Below are 12,729 nucleotides of genomic sequence, written 5' to 3' on the forward strand. Positions count from 1 at the left end.
CCCTGAGTTCGAGGCCAGCCTGGTCTACATAGTGAAACACTGTTTCAAAAAACAGCTCACCAAGAGTAGGGATTATGCCAGTACTCAGAAGGCGAAAGGACTGCCTCAAGTTCAAGGCCAGCCTGGTCTACAAACAAGAACTAGTTAGTGGGGAGAGAATCTGCTTTGTAGACATGTCTGTCTGGACATGCCCCTAGGTCCCCACACTCCAACATACATTTAATTCACAGCATAGGAAAAGGTGCCTGCTAGCTGTTTAGTTAATTTTTTTATTGCTGTGAGGAGATGCCAAGAGCCAGGAAAGTTTTTTTTTTTTTTTTTTGGTTCTTTTTTTCGGAGCTGGGGACCGAACCCAGGGCCTTGCACTTCCTAGGCAAGCGCTCTACCACTGAGCTAAATCCCCAACCCCAAAGATTTATTTATTTATTTTATATGATGACACTTCTCTGTCTTCAGACACACCAGAAGAGGGCATCAGATCTCATTGCAGATGGTTGTTAGCCACCATGTGGTTGCTGGGAATTGAACTCAGGACCTCTGGATGAGCAGTCAGTGCTCTTAACCGCTGAGCCATTTCTCCAGCCCCCCAGGAAACTTTTTTTAAAAAAGTGTTTAATTGGGAGCTCACTTACAGTATCAGAGAGTAGTCCCTGACTGTCACAGCAGGGAGCATGGTGGCAGGCAGGCGCTGTCCCGGAGCAAAGCCCACACCAGCCCCAGCTTCTCTCCCCCCCTCCTCGCAACTTTTAATATAAAATAGTTATTTAATATAAATATGTTAAATTATTTACTCACTATATTTAATTAGTATATTAAATTAATTATGAACTTTGTTCAGACATCCTGGAGCCCTCGACTCTTGCTTATTGCATTTTATGCAAATGAAGCTAATGAAGTAATTTGCCTAGGGCCCTTCTGGGGTCACAGGGTGGGGCTGCTGATAAGAAAAAACTCTCGCAGTAGGGAATTGAGGCCATAAACCCCACCTACCAACTTCAAGGACAGAGGAGAGAGGAGATCCCCGACTTTCCTCATGTTTCTCCTTGTTTTTCTTCTTGGCCTTCTCTCCCCCCTCCCCCCTCTACCCCCCTCACATTTGTCGAGCAGTAACACAGGCTCTGCCAGTGAGCTCTGCCTCAAGCCCTAAACTTTATAGTCTCCTGGGTCTGATTTAGTGACCTTGCAGGTCACGGAACACGTGAGGGTATAAGGCTGCAACTCTGTGACCTCCCCCACACCTTGGCCCTTATCAGCTTCATCGGTAGCATTTTATATAACACGGTGAGCCTGTTTTCCTGAGTCCTGTGTGCCTAACAAATTAGCAAGTCAAAGTCAATTTACAGTCAGCCCACAGCGTGAAGCAGAGCCACCCGTGTGTGTGTGTGTGTGTGTGTGTGTGTGTGTGTGTGTGTGTGTGTGTGTGTCTGTGTGTCTGTGTGTCTGTGTGTCTGTGTGTTTGTGTGTCTGGTGTGTGTGTCTGTGTGTCTGTGTGTGTCTGTGTGTGTCTGTGTGTGTGTGTGTGTATCGGCTTGCTATCTAAGACACAGCAGTCTTAGCGGACTGAGCCCCTCGCCTGAACTGAATTAAGTTATAGGACAATCATTTGGTCTCTGCTAGAGAATTACTTGGTGCCAGGGGAAAGCCCCCTCATATCTGATCATAGAACTATTCTATCTTGAGTACATGGGAGATATACTTCTGGGGGCATTTGTAAGGACTTTTCTAGAGAGGTTTAACGGTGAAAGGAAGATAGATGCATTCCAAATGTAGACATTGCTGCTCAATCAATTGTCTGCAGTCCTGGGCTAAATAAAAAAAAAGGGGGTGGGGACAAGCTAGGCCTGCGTAATGGCTCGTCCTGGCTGGTACACTGGCTATAATCTGGAATGAACTACAATCCAGGAGGGCTCACCTGTGATCCAGATTTTGAGGCTGGAAGACACAAGTTTCCGACCTGGATCTTGGCATGGAGATCTTGAGACTCGGTGGCCAAGAAAAGCTTAGGCCCAGGTAAGGTAGGACACACCTTTAATCCCAGAAGAATGAGGCAAGGAGATCCGGGAGTTCAAGGTCAGCCTGGGACAAAGCAAGTCCCAGATCCGGACGCTGTGATTCACACCTTTAATCTGAGCCACACCTGCTGGAGGCCTACATAAGGACTTTGGAAGAAGGAAGATTCGTTCTTCCTCACCTGCTTGCATTTACTTGCCAGCACATCTTGTTGGAATCTACTTTTACAGAGGACCAGCTGAACCACCCGGCCTTGTGGGACTGAGCAACTACTAGCTAGACTCTTGGACTTCCCATTCCCAGCTGACCATTGCTGGGGTAGACTACAGACTGTACGTCATCATAATAATTACCCTCAATATAGAAAGACATTCCATACATTCCATGACTCTGGTGAACCCTGACCAATACAGCACCAGAATCCCCCCTCCTCTGCTTTCTGACTGGATGTAGTATGACCAACAAGCTCATCCCCACCCTTCCCCCCAAGATGGGCAGTTCTGTCAAACTGTGAGCTCAAATAAACCCTTCCGTCCCAGGTTGTTTCTGTTAAGTATTGTGTTGCGGCATAAGAAAAATAGCTATTACAGTGAGAAGAGGGGGAGGGTAGGCCTGTGGTTTTTCCTTGTGAGGCGCTAGCTGCCACGCTTTGTGGAGAATAGGAAAGACAAGACCTTGTTCTTGGGCAACTGCCGGACTAAAATTAGACAGTGGGAAAAACAGGCCTAAGAGTTCCCCATACCCACAGCTATGTTTCCCAAAGTTTCAGTGGCCTTTGCCAGCGGTCTACCACACTTTGAAAGTACCAAATGGAGGATTCGAGAAACAAGTGATTTATATGTTTTATTTTACTTGACTTTCCGAGAAACATGATGAGGTCTTGCGCCATCCCTCACTGCCCCATCCGGTATGCGATTCACCCCCTTGTCCAACAGTTGTCCCCTCTTTTTGCCACCTGCCTATGAGTGACTTAGTAGCTACCCTGGCTATTTGCTGCTATCTTGTTCACATTCCAGGGGTGCGTAAGCAGTAGCCTAGTGCTATGTCACATGACCACCACGCTCCTTTCCCCTCACTTCCTCTCCCTGCATAGGGGTTCCGTTATCTAATGTTGGTCACAGAAAGGAAGGTGGGTGTGATACTGTTTAAAGGGAGAGACGGCATACATAACTGTTTATTACATCTTCTTACAGTTGCGACATTTTATTACCCATTTTTCTTGTCCATCTCTTATTGTGCCTCGTATAAACTTTACCATAGAGGTGTGGGTATAACCCACCAAGATCCACACTGAGCGAAGCTTAGGGCACACGGTAGAAGTCTCAGGCAGCAGGGGACTTACCATAACTACAAAACCATGTGGTGCTGGGTCTAATGGAGGTGCAGTCTTCTGTGAGAACCCAGAGAAGTGATTATGCTTTTACCGGCAAAGGAGGCCACAGCAGGAACGAACAGAATGTGTGTAGACCTTTGTGTCACTCACCCTGCCTAGAAGTCCGCTACGGGTCCTAGTGGTGGGAAGTGACTGGAGATGGAGGTACGCTTTATTGTGACTGGTCACATTTTTAGCATCGTCTCAGCTGAACCAATGAAGAGTCATCATGCTCTCTGCATTCTCCCTAAGCCCAATGAAAGACACGATCATACGTTGCCGTCCAGTTGGGGGACTGGTCACATGTGCTACATAACTTCCTCAATGATCAAACATGGGCCATGCCCTTAAGTCCTGCAGCGACTTAACTCCCATCTCAGTTCAATGCCCCATACTGCGCACACACACACACACACACACACACACACACACACACACACAGAGAGAGAGAGAGAGAGAGAGAGAGAAGAAGAAGAAGAAGAAGAAGAAGAAGAAGAAGAAGAAGAAGAAGAAGAAGAAGAAGAAGAAGAAGAAGAGGAAGAAGAAGAAGAAGAAGAAGAAGGAGGAGGAGGAGGAGGAGGAGGAGGAGGAGAAGAAGAGGGGAGGGGAGGGGAGGGGAGGAGAGGGGAGGGGAGAGGAGAGGAGAGGAGAGGAGAGGAGAGGAGAGGAGAGGAGAGGAGAGGAGAGGAGAGGAGAGACAAGCAAATGTGCCTGGGTGGGAAGTTGGTGCTGTGCCCTGAGATGGGAACAGATAGAGGCGTGGGGAGGGGAAGGTAGGGAGGCCCAGTTTTTAATATATCAAGTTTTAAATGTATGAGCCATGAGTCCTCTCAGCTAGCTAGTTCGATCCTTGTTTTAAAGATTAAAAAACGCCACCAACCGAAGTTTAAAGAAGTTAGGTAAAGGTTGTGCCTGGTGGTGCTGAGTTAAGTCCTAGCTATCTGGGGGCCTGAGGCAAGAGGACTTCAAGTTCTAGGGCAGCCTGGGTGCTTTAGGGGACCCTGTCTCGAAAGAGAGGTAAGGGGGCAGAAGAGATGGCTTAACAGGGAAGTGCGCCAGATGCTTTTCAAGGGGACCGGGGTTCAATTTCTAGCACCCAGACTGCAGCTCGATGTAACTCAGGGTTGCCCTCTTTGACCTCCGAGGCATGAACATCACGTGCATGCATACCTGTAGGCAAAACTCTCATATGGGCAAAGTAAAATAAATCTAACAAATACTTTAAAGGAGATGACGGAAAGTAAAAAGAAGGCTGGGGATATGTCTCTATGATGTCTTTAAGAAAGGGGCGGGCTGGGGGTTGGGGATTTAGCTCAGTGGTAGAATGCTTGCATAGCAACTGCAAGGCCCTGGGTTCGATCCCCAGCTCCGGAAAAAAATAAAAATAAAAAATAAAAAAAAAAGGGGCGGGCTGGGCTGGAGAGATGGCTCAGTGGTTAAGAGCACCCGACTACTCTTCCAGAGGTCCTGAGTTCAATTCCCAGCAACCACATGGTGGCTCACAACCATCTGTAAAGAGATCCGATGCCCTCTTCTGGCGTGTCTGAAGACAGGTGCAGTGTACTTATATATAATAAAAGAATAAATCTTAAAAAAAAAAAAAAAGAAGGGGGCAGGCTGGGGTGTGACCTAGAGATAGGACTCAGCAGTTAAAAACATTTGTTGACCTGGCAGAAGATCCAGGTTCAGGTCCCAGCACCCACAGGGCCACTCACAGTGTTCTGTAAGTCAGGTCCCAGGTGAATTGAAGTTCTCTCCTGGCCTCTGGGGCTACCAGGTCCTCATAGGGTGCACACCATCAGGCAAGCAACATACACCTATACATTAAAAAAAAAAAAAATAGAGTTCTCCCAATTTCCCCCAACGTAGCAAAGACTTGCCTAGGGGTTTCTTCAGCTGGTACTGAAGACTAGGCCTGGATCACGGGGCAAATACACTACCACAGTACCGTTTCCGGATTCTAAAAGCTAATGTTCGGTAGGAACCAGTACAGGACCTCATCCTTCTGCAAGCAGCCTCAGGGGTCTGCACTCAGGTGAAGCCAGGAATCTATACTTGGTCTCAAAAGAGAATTTCAGGGGGAGTCAGTAGAAAGCAGATTGGGAGTTTATTAGGAAGAGGGTTATTTAAACAAAGGGGTCAATAGAAGGTTCGTAGACGGAGAGGTTCTTGGACAAAGAAGACACTGCCTAGCATGGCTGTGGGTGTCTCCGAGGAGAGCTGTGCTATGGTGTCTCTACGTCCCAAAGGGCTGTTCCAGGGCTTTTTTTACCTTTTGAAGAAATGAGGTCAGCGGGTATTTCCTGATGTACTTAACATGCAAGTAAACCTTATAAAATTAGCAGCTAGGTCTCTAGGGCTGCAGGGGAGGTCAAGGCTTCTTACTGTAAGCAAGGTTTATACTGTTTGTGAGATTTCTAGGTCAGCATCTGGGAAAAAAAAACAAGGCTGTTGTTAGGTCCAAAGCCTTTAAAATGGCAGTGCTGGTAACATTGTCCTAACAGAAGGCCTCTGGCCAGGTAAACAGAAGCCTAAACTCATCATTCCTTGGGAATCTTATAAGATGGGCAATCAGGAAAATCAATATCTCTCTTATTATCCCAAAGGTCAGCTACACTGGGCAAGCACATCTGGTTCCCAGTTAATCTGGACAGCCTATGTCAGCTCAAAGACCCCTCAAAGATCTTGCTGACTCTCATATAGAACGTGTTTGCTTTCCTAACCAGTTGCTGTTCTCTCTCCCACCATGAGACAGTCCTGGCAGTTTGATCCCCTAATAAACTGCTCTCTCTTCTGATTCCCAGGAGGGGGAGACTACAGCCTTTGTTTGGTGACACAGTGTGTGGAGGAGCACAACTCTGTCCACTCCCAACTCCCCGTCTGTCTGCTGGTGTTCAGTGCACAGCCCAGACCAGAGCAATCAACTCCTGCAATTTCTATTTGGTAAAGGAGCACAATTTCAAGAAGGAAGATGTGGGGTGTGAGGTGGCCCAGTGTTTTAGGGTGCTTACTGTTCTTACAGTGAACCTAGGTTCGATTCCCAGCACCCATGAGGTACCTCAAGGTAACCTGTGTCTCTAGTTTCCGGTGACCTGATGTTCTCTTCTGACTGGGGTGGGCACCAGTCATACCGGCAAAACACTTTATACACACAAAATAAATATTTTAAGATTTTAAAACATTTAAATTTTAAATAAAAGTTTAAAAGGATGAAAGGGATCTATTTTTACTGAGAGATAAAAACAAGAATTGAGTTAAGATTTTTGAGATGGGTGAGTGGCCCCATTCCTAAACTGGGGGCTGTGCCTATCCGCTGAATACAGGTTCTAATCTCCAGTTGCTCCTGTCTAAAGGAAATGCAGGGACAGAGAGTGGAGAGACTGAAGGAAAGGCCATCCAGAGTCTGCCCCACTTAGGAGCTATCCCATCTGTAGACACCAAACTCAGACGCTATGGCTGATGCCAAGAAGCGCTTGCTGACAGGAACCTGGTATGGCTGCTCCCTGAGAAGCTCTGCTGGCACCAGACCAATACAGATGGGGATGCTCGAAGCCAGCCATCAGACTGAGCACGAAGACCCCAATGGAAGAGATAGGGGATAACGGAAGGAGCTGAAGGAGATTGCAACCCCATAGGAAGGACAAAAAAACCAACCAACCAGGACACCCCCCAACTCCCAGGGACTAAACCACCAACCAAAGAGTACACATGGGGGGGACCCATGGCTCCAGCCAGCTGCATATGTAGCAGAGGATGGCATTGCTTGGCACCAATGGGAGGAGAGGCCCTTGGTCCTGTGAAGGCTCCATGCCCCTGTGTAGGGGAATGCAGGGCGGTGAGGTGGGAATGGGTGGGTGGGTGGAGGAGCACCGTCATAGAGGCAAAGTGAAGAGGGGAGAGGGGGGATGGGATGGGAGTTTGCGGAGGGGAAACTGGGAAGGGGGACGACATTTGAAATGTAAATAAATAAAATAATCAATAAAAATGGATTAAAAAGAAAAAAAGGAATTGAAGTAAATTTAAAATAAAAATTTTAAATATTTAAGTTTTAAATAAAAATGTTAAAGGAGAAAGAGGACTTTGTTTTACTGAGAGAGGAAAAACAAGAATTGAGGAAATTCAAGCCTGGCTAGGTAGCTCACATCTGCAGTCCTAGCAGTCTGAGGGTGAATGGGCCGACTGGGGCCAGAATGAGGCACATACTGAGTTCCAGATCAGACTGGGTACAGTTTTAGAAAGTGCCCCAAACACCAACAAGATAGCAAACAAGGAAAAAGCTTGAAGTAATTCATTATACCTGGCAATTGGGAATTTAACGATTTAAAAAAAAGCCTTTTTTTAAACATTTATTTATTTGTTTGTTTGTTTAGTGTGTGTGTGTGTGTGTGTGTGTGTGTGTGTGTGTGTGTGTGTGCATATCGGGGTCAGAGGACATCCTGAAGGAGTCAATTCTCTCCTTCTACCATGTGGGTCACAGAGATCAAACTCAGTTGGTTAGACTTGGTAGCAGATACTCTTTTTTTTTTTTTTTTTTTTGCTTTTTTTTCAGAGCTGAGGACTGAACCCAGGGCCTTGGGCTTGCTAGGCAAGCACTCTACCACTGAGCTAAATCCCCAACCCCAGTAGCAGATACTCTTACTCATGGACCCTCCCTCCAGTCCAGCAGTGATGGCTGAGGGAGCCCCACTGTTCAATGTCAGCTCCCCCACCCCCCCCAGAGCTGAGGACCGAACCCAGGGCTTTGCACTTGCTAGGCAAGCACTCTACCACTGAGCTAAATCCCCAACCCCCAATGTCATCTTTTAAGGGGTTAATGTATTAAAAAACACATTCGGTATAAGGTTGGAGACGAACACAACCCAAGCTACAAAGCCTTGAGGATAGTTTAAAATGTGTGGAATTCTCACAAGGAGATAATGTAAGCAGGCCTTTGGGGTAAATTATCTGGCGATGTATATTAAAGCCAAACTTAGTCACAGTAGTCAAAGCAGCAATTCTGGCGCTGGGTATGTGCTCGGCAGAAGTGCACACGCCTGTCACCAACGGAAGCCAAGGCGTATGCAGCTTTAGTAGGTACCCACTGTAAACTGTTTACCATTCTTAGCAATAAATGATGCTCCCTTTTTCATGAACCTCGTTGCACAGATCTGAATGACTACTCTCAGCTCCCCATCCCTCAAAAAGCTAAAAACAAGATGAAAGCCAGGTACCCCTGCCTTAATTTTAGGTCTGCCTCCTGCCGGACTCTTACATTGGCATGTTAATGTCTCATCTTCCTTAAAGACTGAAGGCAAGGGAGATAAAAATGTTTGCCTTAAACATGCAGCTTACTTGTTGAGGGACTGTAAGGCTCAAGGTGAGTCTTAACTACTGGGAGACCCTTCCAAGTGAGACACCAGAACAGAGTTCGAGGCAAACGCAAGAGGTTGATTTTTCCAGCCAGTCAGAGTCGACCCTCAATCACCCCCTCGTGGAGAATGATGAGAAGGTGACCCCAAATGGCTATAACAAAGACTTTTTATACTTTTTAGGGGTACAGGTTGCATCAGCAAGGTTACAGTTTAAACTTATTGGCTAAGCATATTGACCTTTGAATCTATTGGCTAGCAAGCATATGACACGCATTCGAACTCTACCTGGGACCAGAGGGTCAGGTGACTATTAGTACATTTTGAGGTTTTTCAAGAATGTTCCAGCTCCTCCCGAGAATTGTGGGTGGAGAGGGGAACTTGGCCTAGCCTTGACCTGAGGCGGTGGGTGCAAGACTGGCGAAAGCCCCTAGGATCTTTCAGAACCACAGCTCATCCCCCCCAAGCAGGCAGGACTTCTTTAGGCCACCACACAGAGCAAAGCAGAAATGACCAAGGACATAACACGGTGACTCAGGTCACTTAATTACGCAGGCTGCTTGCCCTTTGCCCCAGTCTTCCTTTGTTCAACCTAATGTTCACAATCCCTAAAGATGGCCTTGGGGCTACTGAACCCCATGAACTATTCTCCAAGTGGCTGCCTTGTGAAATCTCCTTCCCCTGACTTTTAACAACTTTGGTTACTGGGTTAGTAAATGAGGCCAGTTCTTCCCAGAGCTGGGGCTTTCGTCCTAAAAGGCTGATTACGAAGGGTTCATAGATAGTCATTATTTTGCAAACCAAAATAATTAAAAAAATGAAAGGTGTCATTCATGGATTCTAATGGGAGCCAGCCAGGATCAAGGACTGTTTGTAGCTTGTTCAAATTTGTGCCTTGAGAACATAAGAAGGGCTCATACACAACCTCATAATGAGAGTGGCAAGAGTTGTCAGGAGGGCTGGGGATTTAGCTCAGTGGTAGAGCACTTGCCTAGCAAGCGCAAGGCCCTGGGTTCGGTCCCCAGCTCCGGAAAAAAAAAAAAGAAAGAAAGAAAGAAAAGAAAAAGCGAGCAGGCTCCAGTGAGCCAAGCAGGCAGAGCCCTGCAGGCTAAGAAGAGAGGAGAGAGATTTGAGCATAGTCAAACCCACGTGTCCCAGAGCTGGTTCTGGCCAGGTTCCATGTACGTGTGAACGTTCTGGCCACAACCCTGATGTCCTAAAGGCTGAGGTTTCACCATCCTTCCTCTGATGCACCTGGAACAAAAGTCAGCAGCAAATGACAGAAACTTGGCAAGGTAGAGACGCATAGTGCAGTCATCCCTCGCTCCAACCCTGAGACTTTATTTTCTGCTTTTTGAATCACGTGCCTAGCTAGTTCCAGAATCAGGCACCAGGAGACAAATCCTTAAAAGAGAATGAAATTCCTCATTCTTTCCAAGATGGTAGAGAGAACATTTTAAAAGATCTTCAGGGGCCTATGATTCTAGGGCTTGAGGAGATAGAGGTAGGGGTAGGGGGTGGGGTTGGGGGGATGGGTGTGCGTCGGGGAACAGGGGTGAGCGGAGGATCAGGCGTTCACAGGCATCCTCTGCTATTCAATGAATTTAAGGTTAAGCTGGGTAACGAAAGGCTAAGTTGTCTCAAAAATTAAAAAAGGAAAGGAAAGAAGAGGGTTTAGTGGAAGTGCGGAATGAAGTCCGTAAGGTCAGGTGAGGTCAGACATGCTCAGTGCAGTGTGATGGCCACCAACTGCAAGCCTACCACTCAAGAGCCAAGGATTTTTAGTTCAAGGCTGTGCTGGTCTGAATGAAAATGGCCCCCATAGGCTCACAGGGAGTGGCACTGTTGGAATGTGTGGCCTTGTTGGAGGAAGTGTGTCACTGAGGGGGGGGGGTCTTTGAGGTTATATATGCTCAAACCACATCCAGTGTGGAACCGTCTCCCGCTGCTGCTTGCTGGTCCAGATGCATAGGTCTCAGCGCTTTCTCAGCACCATGTCTGCCTGCGTGCCACCATGCTTCCCGCCATGATGATAATGGACTGAACCTCTGAACTGTAAGCCAGCCCTAATTAAGTGTTTTCCTTCATAAGAGTTGCTCCACCAGTTAAGAACACTGATGGGTCTTCCAGAGAACTTGGGGTTCAATTCCCAGCACCCACATGACAGCTGACAACGGTCTGTAACTCCAGGATCTAACAACCTCACACAGACATGTATACAGGCAAAACATCTGTGCACCTAAAATAAAAATATTGTTTTAATAAAAAAAGGAGTTGCCATGGTGTCTCCTTGAAGGCTCCACCTGGATTCGCAGGATGGTAGAGCAGCTGCCTTCTGTGCCAGTCTTGTGCCAGTCTTGTCTAGGTAGGATGCCAGCCGGGAGCTTGGAACACAGAAGGACTGACTTGATTAGTGGTGTACTAAAGAGCCATGATAACTATGGAAAATATTTTTTAAAGAAGCTGTGTGTGGGGGCTGAGGATTTAGCTCAGTGGTAGAGCGCTTACCTAGGAAGCGCAAGGCCCTGGGTTCGGTCCCCAGCTCCGAAAAAAAGAACCAAAAAAAAAAAAAAAAAAAAGAAGCTGTGTGTGGGGCTGGAGAGATGGCTCAGTGGTTAAGAGCACCGACTGCTCTTCCTGAGGTCCTGAGTTCAAATCCCAGCAACCACATGGTGGCTCACAACCATCTATAATGGGATCTGATGCCTTCTTCTGGTGTGTCTGAAGACAGCTACAGTGTACTCATATATAATAAATAAATAAAATATTAAAAAAAAAAAAAGAAGCTGTGTGTGGGGGTTGGGGATTTAGCTCAGTGGTAGAGCGCTTGCCTAGCAAGCGCAAGGCCCTGGGTTCGGGCCCCAGCTCTGAAAAAAAAGAAAAGAAAAGAAAAAAAAAAAGAAGCTGTGTGTGTTGCGTGTTCATGTGCGTGCATGTACGGGTACATGACTGAGCTAAATGCGGTATCAGATGTCTTCCTCAGTTGCTATCAAACTTGTATCTGGGGATCTGCCTGTCAGCCTCCTCTATCCCAGGGCCAGGGTTACAAGGGCAAGCCACCGCGTCCAGATTTTGGTGGGTGCTGGGGATCTGAACTCAGGCCCTCCATCTTCTGTGGTGGGCACTTTACACACTGAGCCATCTCCCTAGCCCGTGAAGAGAATCTGATTAAGGCACTTCAGTGTTCTGAAAAGCCTAGTTTTAGAGTTTGAATCTCAGCCCGTGCCGGGGCAGAACACACCCAGACCACATGGTTCCGCGTGGAGAGGTTTAATGAGAAAGGAAGAGGAGAGGAGAGGAAAGGCCGGCCATGGGCACGTGGTGTGGAGGGGGAAGGGGGCAAGAACAGAGAAGAACAACGAGTAAAAGGGGTAAGAGGGGAGTAAGAGAGAGAGGAGGGGGCAAGCAGCCCCTTTTATAGTGTCAGGCACAGCTGGCTGTTGCCAGGCAACTGTGGGGCAGAGCATACCTGGCTGTCCCAGGTAGCTGTGGGGGTGGAGCAGAACAAAGTGAAAATGAGAGGAATCTTCGCGATGGTTCATATTGACGGTGGTCTCCATCACTGGCAGGGCGAGGTAGGAGTATCACTTGAGTTCAGGAGACCCCAACTCAAATTAAAAAAAAAATCTCACAGTACTAAAACCATAGGAAAGAGGAGGTGTAGCTTTAAGGGGCTTTCCATGTGCATGATCCAATGTCAAATCAACAGTGGAAATGTTTACAGATGGGAACCAGGAAGCCAACCAGCTATGAGGTCCAAAGACGCCGATGAGTTTCCAGTGACCGTTTCTGCTTCTTTGAGAAACATTAAGCCAGGTCCAAACTGGTGGAATCAGACCTATCTACCTTTATGTGACTGACTCTCCCAGTTCTCAGTTTACTGAATAAGAGTATGAAAGCCTACTTTTCCTTGGCTTCCTCTCTGGTGGACTTTGTGGAACACAGTGCCCCGCCACCGCTGTTTAACTTGGCTTTGCTCATCCTGGCTCTTGCTGGAGC

Source organism: Rattus norvegicus, chromosome 20 (assembly GCF_021556685.1).
Source record: "Rattus norvegicus strain SHRSP/BbbUtx chromosome 20, alternate assembly SHRSP_T2T, whole genome shotgun sequence".
NCBI classification, from domain to species: Eukaryota; Metazoa; Chordata; class Mammalia; order Rodentia; family Muridae; genus Rattus; species Rattus norvegicus.